Below are 12,572 nucleotides of genomic sequence, written 5' to 3'. Positions count from 1 at the left end.
GCAGTGGGGACAGTGGACAGCCAGGTCTGGTGCCTCTTGTTATCCTGAAGGGTGTTGATAACCTCCTTCCTATTTTAACTTGTGTTGTTGCTTCCTGGTACATCCTCATAAGCAGTTCCCTTATTTTCTCTGGCACACCAACCTTTTTTGAACAGAGAAAAGGAATGTCCAGTCTGCATGATCAAATGCCTCCTCTTCATCTAGGGAGAAATCTGCTGCTTTCTTTTTGTTGACATATGCATCTCGTACTATCATTAGAGTTTTAATTATCATGCATTCTTCTTACTTTTATGAACCCACACTGGTCAAGATTGATTACATAATGAAGAATATTCCCTATCATTTTAACTATTACATGCATAGAAATCTTACAATCATGGTTCAGGATTGTTAATGGTCTATATGACAATGTAAAAGTTGGATTTTTTCCCTCAATTTTTTATTACTACTCTTATGCCCTGTTTCCAGAATGCCATGAGTCCCCCAGCCTTCTATATCTTGTTAAATAAGCCCCACCATTAACCTACAATCATATCTTTCTGTGGCTTACATATTTCAACTGGGAGGCCACCAGTGCCAGTTTTGTTTTTCTTTTGGTCATTAAAGACCATCTCAGCCTCTTGTTTTGTAATCTCCCTAGCTTTTCTATGCCCTCGTCTGTTGTCACAGTGAAATGTATCAAGTGCAGGAATGCTTCAATTTTTGAATGCAAATCTAGGTTGCTAAACTCCTCTGAGTATAGACCTTGATAGGATTATTTGAAACATTTAGTATTTCACCTTTTTCTACCAGCTGTTGACTTTCTGCTTTCCTTACTTGATGTACCACCCTCTCCACTTTTTGCTGTCTAAGTCTGATAGCTAGTGATCTCACCACCCTTCCTGACATGGTCAATTGTTATTCAATCAAAATCCTCCCTTGTGCCCATATCCTGTCATCTTCTCACTTTTTTATTTTTGCAAGTCTTCCATCTGCAAACTTTCTTCCTCTTTCCTTTTTTTTTCCTCAACTGATATTCCCTTACCCTTCCTAGTTCCTTTTCTTTTGTTTCCCTATCTTAAGCATCATTGGACTCTACTTCTGATTCTTTGTTTAATCTTTTCTCAGGATATCGGGTTAAACTCTGTGTGTTTCCTGGCTTCCTATTGAACAACCCCTTTAATCCATTCAATAAAAGTACAGCTTGACACTCAGCTGACAGACATTTTCCAGTGTCTACCTCCTGGCCACTGTTGTACTAAATTCACTTTAAATTGAAATGGTGTGTGATTTGAGTATTGGATTGGACTTACTTCAATACCGCTTACATTTGCTTGTCTTCCCATAATAAAATGTTATCTATCCTACACCAGCTCTTCCATTTAAAGTTATAAAAGACTGCTCCACTGTTTCTAGAGCTCCCCAGTTATAGTGTCCAAATTGCCACCAGTCTTAATGTTGACAGCAGAGGTTTTGCTCTTCTTCAGTCTTACTTCCTTTCCTTTTTCTAGCTTCATGAATTCTTTCTCACTAATAATCATGCTCCACTCTCCAGTGATTAGCTGTCCTTCATATAGTCTACAGATTTCAGATATCAAATCCGTCAAATACCTTAATTTTACTTGGGAAGGAACATATAATTCAGCTATCGTTAGCTTATTGTTTCTTATAGTTTCTTCCTATATTGTTAGACAGCCATCCTCCATTGGCATAGGTACTTTTTGTACAAATTAATTCTGCAGGCCAACAATTATTAGCACTCCTCCCCCTCTCCCATCTTTGTAAACATCTTGAGCTAATACTTTTAATATTCTCCTCTCTAGCTTTTGATGTTCTGCTTTAGTCATCATGTGCATCTCCTGCAGAATACTAATGTTTATTTCTTAACTTTTCAAATATGTTAATATCCTTTCTCTTTTGATTTGTCTCACAAGATCATGCACATACCAAGAACAGATTTTAAGAACTGTCATTACTTTTTAGAATTATCCTTTCCTGTTCTCTTTTAATACTGTCTTCCTTGCTTCGGTTTGTATTTTCCCCTGTTCTACCCTGGTTTTCCTCTGTAAAATGTGCAATTTGTATATTCTGAAACTGCATTATGTTTACTGCTGGTCAGACTGTTCGATAGGAAATACTTTCTCCTCTCTAGAAGATAAATTCATTCTAATATAATGTTCTGACCAGCCCCCCCCCAAACGCAAGTCCCCATAACTATATACAAAGAATTGTGAACAAAAGCAAATAGGTTCCACAAGGCAAAGCAGAAAACACAAATTCCTTTATTTCAATGCAGGGGTAAGCACTTTCACAGATACAATCTGCTTCATCAGACCAAACACAAAAACACACATTAATTGCTCTTAAAAAGATTCAAAACAACTAATCAAAAAATGAGGATGAAAATGACATCATAATTAAAAGTTCACCATAGTAATTAGAATAGATCCCTGAAAGTAACAATACAATATGTGTAGTAAATAAAATTACATGTGAATGTAATTATAAATAAGTATAAATACTACTAAAATCTATAGATAAAAATACAAATATATACACACTAAGAACCTCTTAAGAAATATATAGAAAAATACATATATATATATATATATATATATATATATATATATATACATATATATATATATGTATAAATAGAGAAAACACATATACGTAAACATTTGTGTTTCACAGGCTTAGCCTTAAGAAAAGTCTTAAGTGAAACTCTATTATTTAAACCTGGAGGTTTATCAGCTTGAAACTTCAGGATCCACTTTTGTTCATTAGATTCAGTTTTATTTCTAATGTCACCTCCCCTCATGGTACTACGAACATCTTCCAACACTAGAAAGTTAAATGTGTGCCCTTCTCCTTCCTTAGCAACATGTACAGCTAAAGCACTAGTTTCTTTGTTGTTTCTAATATCTCTGAGGTGTTTGAGTATTCTATTCTTGAACACTCTATTGGTCTTACCTACATAATAAGAAAAACAAACCACACAGTGGCAAAAGTAAACAACGTTTTGGGTTTGGCAATCTGCATAAAAATTACTTTCTGTTATAAAACCTGAGGATGGATGGGTAAATTGACCTTCCATATGTATGTGGCTGCATGCTGCACACCTTCAACAAGTATATGTACCCAGTCTATCAGATACATGGTATGGTTGAACATAACTAGACTTATAGTACAACTGTTGTTTGTGTCCTATTGTTTCTAAATGTAAAGGCCAGTTCGTGGCCTATCACTCCCTCCAATTCATGCACAGTGGATAAGATATCCCAGTTATTTTTAACAACCTCACATGCTAAACGGATGTCACTAGCAAATGTTAGTGGCATCCTAATCTTATCATTATCGTTAGACCTAAAGGTACTTTCACTAAAAGGTGCAACAGTAGTAGCTGAGATCCCACTGCTAGATGCATTAGTACTGGAAGGGAAAAAGAAAGGTCTACATCTATCTTTTCTATATCGCTATGCATCCGCTATGTGAGTGTCAGTAGTCTTACTATCATACCCTCTCTCAATAAACTCTTGCTTGAGATTGTCAAGGGCTAAGGTTAACTTAACATTGTCATTATGGAGTCGCATAATGTGAAAAATTTGGTCCTTAAGTACATTTAACTTAGTATGGTTGGGATGCATACTCCCATAGTGCAGTATATTATTCTTTCTAACATTCCTTCTAAATAATGTAGTTGATGCAGTACAAAGATCATCCTTTGTGACTTTAACATCAAGAAAATCTATCTCAGTACTTGAATATTTATAGGTAAACTTGAAAAATTTCGGTCGATTCAGAAAACAAAAAAATTCTGGCAGTTGGGCTTCTGTACCAAGTCACAGCAAAAACATATTGTCTACAAAATGTTTATAACAACCAATGTAGGTAGAAAAAACATTTTTAGATAATACATACTTTGTCTCCCAGTTAACCAAATACAGGTTGGCGTAGCTGTTGGCACAAGCTGCGCCCATAGCTACACCAACCTTCTATATGTAATATGGATCATCAAAGATAAATATATTATTTTCAAGAATTATCTCAAGTAACATACAAATAAGATTCACTTTAGTATCTGAAAAACCATTATCATGCATCAACTCTCTGATGTTATCAATACCCCACTCACTGGGTATTACAGTAAATAATGATTCTATATCTAATGTCATAAAGATGCAGTGACCAAGCAGGATTTCTCTATGGTTACTCAATTCACTAAGAAAAAGTCTTAGTGTCTCTCAAAACAGTGGCCTTTACATTTAGAAACAATAGGACACAAACACCAATTGTGCTATAAGTCTAGTTATATTCAACCATACCATGCATCTGATAGACTGGGTACATATACTTGTTGAAGGTGTGCAGCATGCAGCCACATACATATGGAAGGTCAATTTACCCATCCATCCTCAGGTTTTAAAACAGAAAGTAATTTTTATGCAGATTGCCAAACCCAAAACATTGTTTACTTTTGCCACTGTGTGGTTTGTTTTTCTTATTATGTAGGTAAGACCAATAGAGTGTTCAAGAATAGAATACTCAAACACCTCAGAGATATTAGAAACAACAAAGAAACTAGTGCTTTAGCTGTACATGTTGCTAAGGAAGGAGAAGGGCACACATTTAACTTTCTAGTGTTGGAAGATGTTCGTAGTACCATGAGGGGAGGTGACATTAGAAATAAAACGGAATCTAATGAACAAAAGTGGATCCTGAAGTTTCAAGCTGATAAACCTCCAGGTTTAAATAATAGAGTTTCCCTTAACCCTTTTCTTAAGGCTAAGGCTTTGAAACACTAATTTTTACATATATGTGTTTTCTCTCTCTCTCTCTCTCTCTCTATATATATATATATATATGTATTTTTCTATACATTTCTTAAGAGGTTCTTAGTGTGTATATATTCGTATTTTTATCTATAGATTTTAGTAGTATTTATACTTATTTATAATTACATTCATGTGTAATTTTTCTTATCACACATTTTATTGTGACTTTCAGGGATCTATTCTAATTACTATGATGAACTTTTAATTATGATGTCATTCTCATCCTCATTTTTTGATTGGTTGTTTTGAATCTTTTTAAGAGCAATTAATGTGTGTTTTTGTGTTTGGTCTGATAATGAAACAAAAAAACAGAACCAGATAAAGCAGATTGTATCTGTGAAAGTGCTTACTCCTGCATTGGAATAAAGGAATTTGTGTTTTCTACTTTGCCTTGTGGAACCTATTTGCTTTTGTTCACAATTTTTCCTGTTTGGCTTTTGGGTCCGTTATTCGTTCAGAGTTTCTTTTGGTTCGACTATATACAAAGAATGTTTTCTACATGGTGAGGGCATATGCCCCTTTCTAGGCTTTTGAGCTATGTCCCTCAACCTTCCAGAATTTACAGACTGTGTCTAATGCAGTGCAAGACATTATAAGGAGTCAGCGGCTACCTCTTATTTTTTCTCTCTCTCTTCATCTGATCGCATTTGCATAATATCTACACTGCTTTCTAGTCACAGCTACTGTTAAACTGATTTGTCCATTTCTCTGACTTGCCAATCTTTCATCTAATGCTTTTTGCTGATTTATCCTTTCTATTCCATCTTTTCTTTTCTTTTTCCAATCTTATCTTTCCAGATTTGGTGCTTGCTTTGGGTCTCCTAAACTGTTGTTTTTCTATTCAGTTTCAGTTCCATCTTTAATCATTGAATGTGCACATCTTTCCTTGTCCTATCTGATTGTGAATTCCCCTAGATCTGTTTTGCATGGCACTTAAAGCAGCCCTTTATCCTTTGTTTGTTTATTATTAGCCACTGGGCGTATTTTCTCAGTATCTCTATCCATACTTGATTGTGCCCGCTCTATCACCTTCCATTTTCTCTCTGCTTAGAAGTTCATGCTCTTTCTCTTGAGCTTTTCTGTGTCGCTCTGTATACGGTTTTGCCCTTATCTCTAATTGTGATAGTTTTACTTTCTTTTTTTTAAAGATCCTTTCCTTTCAACCTGTGTTTGCTTACGTCTTGGTTAGCATACTACAGCCTGCTATTCTCTCTTGTTTCGGCTTTCATGAACCTGCCATGGGTTATACCAACCCAACACCCTTTTAGACCAGTTATTTTTACTTTCATCGCCTTTGATTTTAACTTTCCTTACATTTCATGCAAACCTTGCTAGTACTTATTTTGTTTACTGTGTGTTTTGCTTTCCATAAAGTAAAATAAAGACTTCCCTTAAGCACCCACCTGTTAAAATTGCATTGACTCCTCCCTTTAAGTGATCTGTTCTTTGGCTTGATATCCACCCCTACTTTTTTTCCAACTGTTGTATGCCCAGTCTCATCTTGATCTTCCTTCAATCTATTCCCCGTTTGTCATACACAAATCACTAAATGCTCCTCTACAGTATTGTGCACTCAACCTGTCACACCTTTAAATCCTGAAGTCCAATTTCAAGAGCTTACAGGATCACTTCACCTTTAGTAGCCTCTTAACAGATGTCAAAGATTTATTTTGTTTTACCATCCAGCTTTTTATTCTTTGCCATCTTAGACTCCCACCACCATTATGTCTACTCTCCCCACTTGTCAAATTTACACCTACATCACATTTTCCTCTGCTATACATTCACAACATTTTAATCACTTTTCTTTTGCCACATGAGAGGTTATTTACAGTCCCTGACATCAATGATTTTGCTAGCGTTAAACAACCACTGCAATTCTTAACCATTTCCTATATGAGCCTTCCCAATGTTTAACTCTGTGGGTTTGTTCACCTTTGTCCACTTTTGCTTACTCCTTTTAGTTTTTATAAGGCTGAGTCTTGCCATTTCTACGTGATGACAACTCTTTATATGGACATAGCAACTTGTCTGAGCAAAATGTGCTTACTATCACCTTAAGAATCCTCTACCTATGGTCATAACACTATTTATACCCCTTTTATCATTTCCATTAGGTACTGACCCGATAAAGCCCAATTAACAATTATTAATGGATCATTACTAAGATCTCTTTCACTAGTGATTATGTTTTTATTTTACTTACATATGAGCATCATTTAATCTGATAGCCCCCTCCCCACTCAGGTGAAACCAATTCTTATTTGGTGTGTTTTGACACTTCCCTGCTCTTACAACTTTGTTTTTCCACCCATTCATGAAATACATACCCTATTAAAACTGGTATTTTAAAAAATGCATTGCTTTTAGTGAACAGGATTTATACATTTTAAGGCAGTTACTTTATGTCATATCCATTTCTCCTTCATATCCTTCCCCAGCAAATAAAATTCAAAAGTGTAGTAGATGCTCCCACTGACTGTAATTAGTCAAGGAAAAAAAGTTTTTGCTTACTCTAACACATTTGCCAACTAAAGACACTCATTTAGAAGAGTGAATAAATGGGGGGGGGGGTCATCAGTTTTTGTCTTTTTCTTTTGTTTACCAGTATTTCTGGGAAACATTCTCTGTCCCCTACCTCCTTTCCTTTTGGGTTGCCTCTGGCAGTTCATAACTTTCCCTTAGAGCTTGAAAGTTCTTCAGATCTGGAAATAAACCTCTGAGAGAAGAACTCACACTTTTGGGCACTTGTTGTTCCTTCCTGTTGTCCATTTGAATTGCTGCTAGATCCCGTTGTAGCTCCTCTTTGTTGTACGCTTTTAATAGCTTTTTAGCATTCTCCATGGTTGTAACTGTTTTCAGGGCCCCTGGTAGAATCAGTCTAATGGAATCAGGGTACAGTGATTTGTAACTTATCCCTGTGGAGCTCCCCATCTTCTAGACCACTTTTTTTTTTGGTTACAACTGAATACTCTTGATCCACACAAATATGCGGTCCTCAAAGTTATTTCTGGGACAAGCTTTCAAAGTCAGAAGTTTTCCTTCAGTGCAGTCCTCTTCACTCTCTCCCAGGTACCCAGGCTGTTCTGTGGCCTCCCCCAAGACTCTCTCTTGTTCAGGTTACTTCATCCACTGAGTCATCTGGCATTGGATGAATCCTTTAGAATCACTCCCCTCCCCATTTTCTAGAAATAATGCTATTCTAAGATTTTTCTGAGACACACTGTCTTGTTGGCCTATGACTGATACCTCCGCTAGCAACACCTTCTCATCTGCTACAACAACCTTTATCGTCAACATTTCAGAATGTTCATTAACCTCCTCCATTACTTCACTTATTGGGCCAGATTCCAAAAGATTTGCTCTCAATGAAAGTGACTTACAAAAGTATAAAGCCCATCTATAAACAGGCTTACACTGAGAACAAGATTCTAACAAGACCTACTTTCCATGTAAGTGACTTATTCCAGTGTAATAAAAAGGTATTGGAATGAGACCCATTACTTTGTCACTGTCCTTTATACAATGATCCAATTCACTGTTCACTTCTTTTAATTTCAGTGACTACATCCCTGAGTGTCACCTCCTCTTCTTTAGTCCAAGCATTAGGTTGCACATGACTTGAGTTAGCCATTTCTGTCTTTTCCTGTCCCCCCCCTTTTTTTTTTCTTTTTTACTTTTTGGTTGAGTTTTCATTTTTCTTTGCTTTGTGGCTGACATAAATTGTATCATATGTTTTAAGTAACTTTTTTTTTACTTTGATCTTTCTTAAATGAGATCACCATTTGTTAACTGTTTTAATTTACAAAGCTGAAGAATCTCGGTCTGATCTAACTCTGTGCCATACAGAGGTCCATAAATATTTTTGATTCAATCAACCATTCCATCCTACTCCACAAACTTGTGCCACTGTGATTCCACCCACAAATACGGGTTTTGTTATCCAGGTACCTTGATACCATCATCATCATCAAATCCCCATTTTCCGATTTTCTATATGAGGTAGGGGTGTTGCATCAACTTTCACCATCAGTCTCGATTCAATGCCACTCACCTACCTTCTTTTGACAGTCATGCTTGACTGAGGCAGGCATTCTCTCACATAATTCATCCATCTCTTTGCTGGATGACCTCGTTTCCTCTTGCCTTCTTCTTGTCTGCCAAATCTTCTTCACTTGAATGTTGTCTTCTTTTCTGAATATGTGCCTGTACCACTGTAATCTGTTCTCTTTGACCCTTTCTGCAACTGGAGCTACTTGTGCGCTTCTGCTCTGATATCCTCATTTTTTCATTTGTCCTGCAATGTGCATCCTGCCACCTGTATCAGGCACTTCATCTCCATCACCTCTAGCTTCCTCAATTGCTCTGCCTTAACTGACTAGGTTTTTGTACCATACAGTAGTACTTGTTGCACCATTTGTACACCTTACTATTCAGCTTCTTTGGCATTCTTCTGTCATACACTACCCCGAGACTCTGTGACCTCCTTATTCAAATTTCCATTCTCCTTAACCACCTCTCCCAGACACATGAAAATGTTAACCTGTTCCATTGCTTTCTCTTCTGTCTCAGTTTTTAGCTTGTTCTGATTTCCCCATTTGCTGCCATTACAACTGTGTTATCTGTACTTAGTTACATCCCATGTGCCTTCAGTTTTGCATTCCATTTCCCTATAATTTGCTGAAGTTCTTTTTCAGTCTGTCTGTAACGCCACATCTTAAGCATACAACAGCTTTGATGACCTGCCACCTCTGACCTGTTGCTAATGCAGCCCAACTACAGTACAAACAGCAATGGGCTCAGAGCTAACTCTGATGCACACCCACTCCTAAAGGGAACCCCTCTGTGAGTCCAAACGATCTTCATACTTGTGACACTGGTGTTTCTACATAGCCTGCATTAATTCTACCAGTGTTTGCAGGACTTTGAACCACAGCAGGACTGCCCAAATCAGCTTTCTTAGCACCTTGTCATATGTTTTCTCCAAGTCAAGGAATGCCCAGATGGACTCTTTCCTCATCTCCAGCTTCTTCTCAGATACCTGTCTCACTGCAAACTTCAGGTCAGTTGAACAGCACCCTCAGCAGAATCTGAACTGCTCATCTCCCATCTTACTTGCTACTACTCTGTGTATTTTGTTGTCAAGCAACCTCTCTAGAACTTTCATGTAATAAAATAGGAGTTTGATACCACTATACTATCCCCACTTGTGAATATTCCCTTTGTTTTTGTACAATGGCACTAGAAGGCTTACTGTCAAGTCATCTGGGATATACCTCTCTCACCATACTGTTATAAACTCTGCAGCCATTTCTCCCCTACCTCTAGGTACCTTGACAACAGACAGTACACTGTAAATTGGAACAATGATATATCACACTCATGGAGTTCCCCAAAACAGTCCTTGGACCACTATTTTCCACAATATCTGCAAACTATACAAATATTTTAGGCCACAAAGTCATTTTTTACTAGCATATAAATTATTCCACATGCTTTAGTCCACTGTCCAAAGCAAACTCTGTAATGTGATCAACACTCTTCAGGCATGACTAATTAACTCCAGACTAACACAAAATGGCTCCAAATTAAAATGATCTTTGTTCCCTGTGTCACTTAAGTGATAGACCTACAGTCTAAATAAAGTAGCTAGTAACCATCCCTTCTCATGAAATTATTAGCTGGACAAATTGCCTGGAACTATATTTTTAAGGCCTACAACTTGATAATCATATCCAAAACACCATCAAATAAATAAATCCTTAAGCTCATTGTACAGAACTAACCAGTTCTAACACACAATGGAAAGAAAGTACAATTACATTAGGGACTCTTCATAAATGTAGATATTAAAAGTACATTCACTGCCTGCTGCTGCTGTCCTTGTCTGTGGGATATCCTACCTGAGGGCAGCCAAGAGCTGTAACTTCTCCCAAAGGCTTCAGATGACTCCCTCCCACTGTGATGTAGAGATGTCTAAAGTTTAAAAGGTGTACTGGCTAACACCATCTTTAGGTTTTTCTTGCCCTAGCTAGGCCAAAAGGCAGACCCTGGAACTTCGGTATGAGTGGACTAAAAGGGTGCATCCCCCCAGTAACTAGTCCACATCATAGGTCCTCAATATCCCTCTATTTATTTATCTATGGAGAGTATAGTAAAATCAGTGAAGGAGCAGGTCCAGTGAGAAGATATGAGGGAAGGCAAGAGATAAAATGGGACTCACCCTAACCGTTGGTTGCTGAGGACAGGAACACGATAAGAAGTAGAGAGGGAAAGTTCAGTTATCTACATACAGTCATACAAATATTTCAAGCATGGGCATTAATGCCCTTCTAGCTTGCCAATATACCAAAACATTCGTTCCCATAATGTGTCCAGGCTGTTCTTAAAAAAATATCTAAACTAGTACTTGCTTTAATGTGATTTGGTAGTCTGTTCCATGCATCAGCTAATCTGTCAGAGAACCAATTAGTACACTTCTCATTCCTACAGAATCTTCTACATAGGTTGTCTCATGATTCTCTAGTACTTTTTGATAACCCCAAACATTCCCAGAGGTAGCTGTCCCTAAATGCCCTATATACCTGAATAAGATCACCTCCTAGACATCTATAAGAGACACTGTACAAGTTCAGATATTTTAGTCTTTCGTAACAACAAATTTTCACATCCATGGATGCCCTTGCTATTCTTCCGCTGTACTCTTTCCAGTTTACTCATGCTTGTTTTCTTATACAGTTTCCATATTATTATTCCATACTCAAGTTTGGGTCTAATGCAACTAACAAACAACTTAATCATTTCTGATTTCCTAGACTTTATAAATCTTTTTATACAACCTATAGTTCTATAACAATCATTAACCAATTGGTTCATATGATTAGAAAAACTCATAGCTGGATCTAGCCATATACCCAGGTCCTTAAATGAGTCTACAGTTTCAATCACTGTGTGCTGTATAAAATATTCACCTTTTAGTTTATGTCTCCCAAATCTCATATGCTTAGTTTTTTATGTATTTATCAGAATATTATTCTCATGTGTCCAAATGGTAAATTTAGTCAAGTTACTTTGCAGACATGCCTTATCTGTAACACATGTAATCAGTTTGGCCAATTTCAGGTCATCTGCATATAGACTGTAGAATACCTCAGATGAAAAAGTTGGGTCTGAAAGATACAATCTAAACAAGTAAGGGCCTAGGACAGAGCCCTTTGGGACACCCTGACTCTAACAAAGAATTTTACCTGCCCAGTTGCTGCATGATACTTGCCATGTCCTATTTGTAAGCCATGCCGCAATCCATCTTATCAAGACTACATCAATACCTAGTTGTTCTGATTTATTGATCAGTGTTTTGTGTATGACCATGTCAACTACTGAAGTTAAATCTATACAAATTACATCACAGTACAATTTTTCATAGCTGTTTGTTATAGAACTTCATATTACAGGTGGTAATAGATCTATTTTCAACATATGCATGCTGATATATGGTTTAATGTCCCAACATATCCAATTCTGACAATAACTTATCGAATATTACCTTCTCCCATATCTTTCCACAACATTAAAGTAGATTTAAGGGTCTATACAATTCTGGGCTTGTCCTACTCCCCTTTCCCTTAAAGACAGGTTTAATAAGTGCATGTCTCCACTCTTGAGGAATCTCTCCATATTTATATGACCTAGTGGATAACAGATACAATGGAACCTTAAGTTCTTGCTCAAGTGGTCTCAGGTCATTGTTACTAATTC

At 37.0% G+C, this 12,572-nt stretch overlaps 1 protein-coding gene across 2 annotated transcripts in view; it reads right to left on the bottom strand.

Annotated features, from left to right (window-relative positions):
• The window catches only part of LOC122789929 (ubiquitin-like protein 3), a 363,360-nt gene that overhangs the window by 217,142 nt on the left and 133,646 nt on the right, over window positions 1-12,572 (bottom strand). The window lies entirely within an intron of this gene.

This window comes from Protopterus annectens, chromosome 15.part0 (assembly GCF_019279795.1).
Source record: "Protopterus annectens isolate FY-2018-M chromosome 15.part0, PAN1.0, whole genome shotgun sequence".
Classification (NCBI taxonomy): Eukaryota; Metazoa; Chordata; order Ceratodontiformes; family Protopteridae; genus Protopterus; species Protopterus annectens.
The sequence above is the reverse complement of the archived record's forward strand: the minus strand, read 5'-3'. Positions and strand labels throughout refer to the sequence as shown.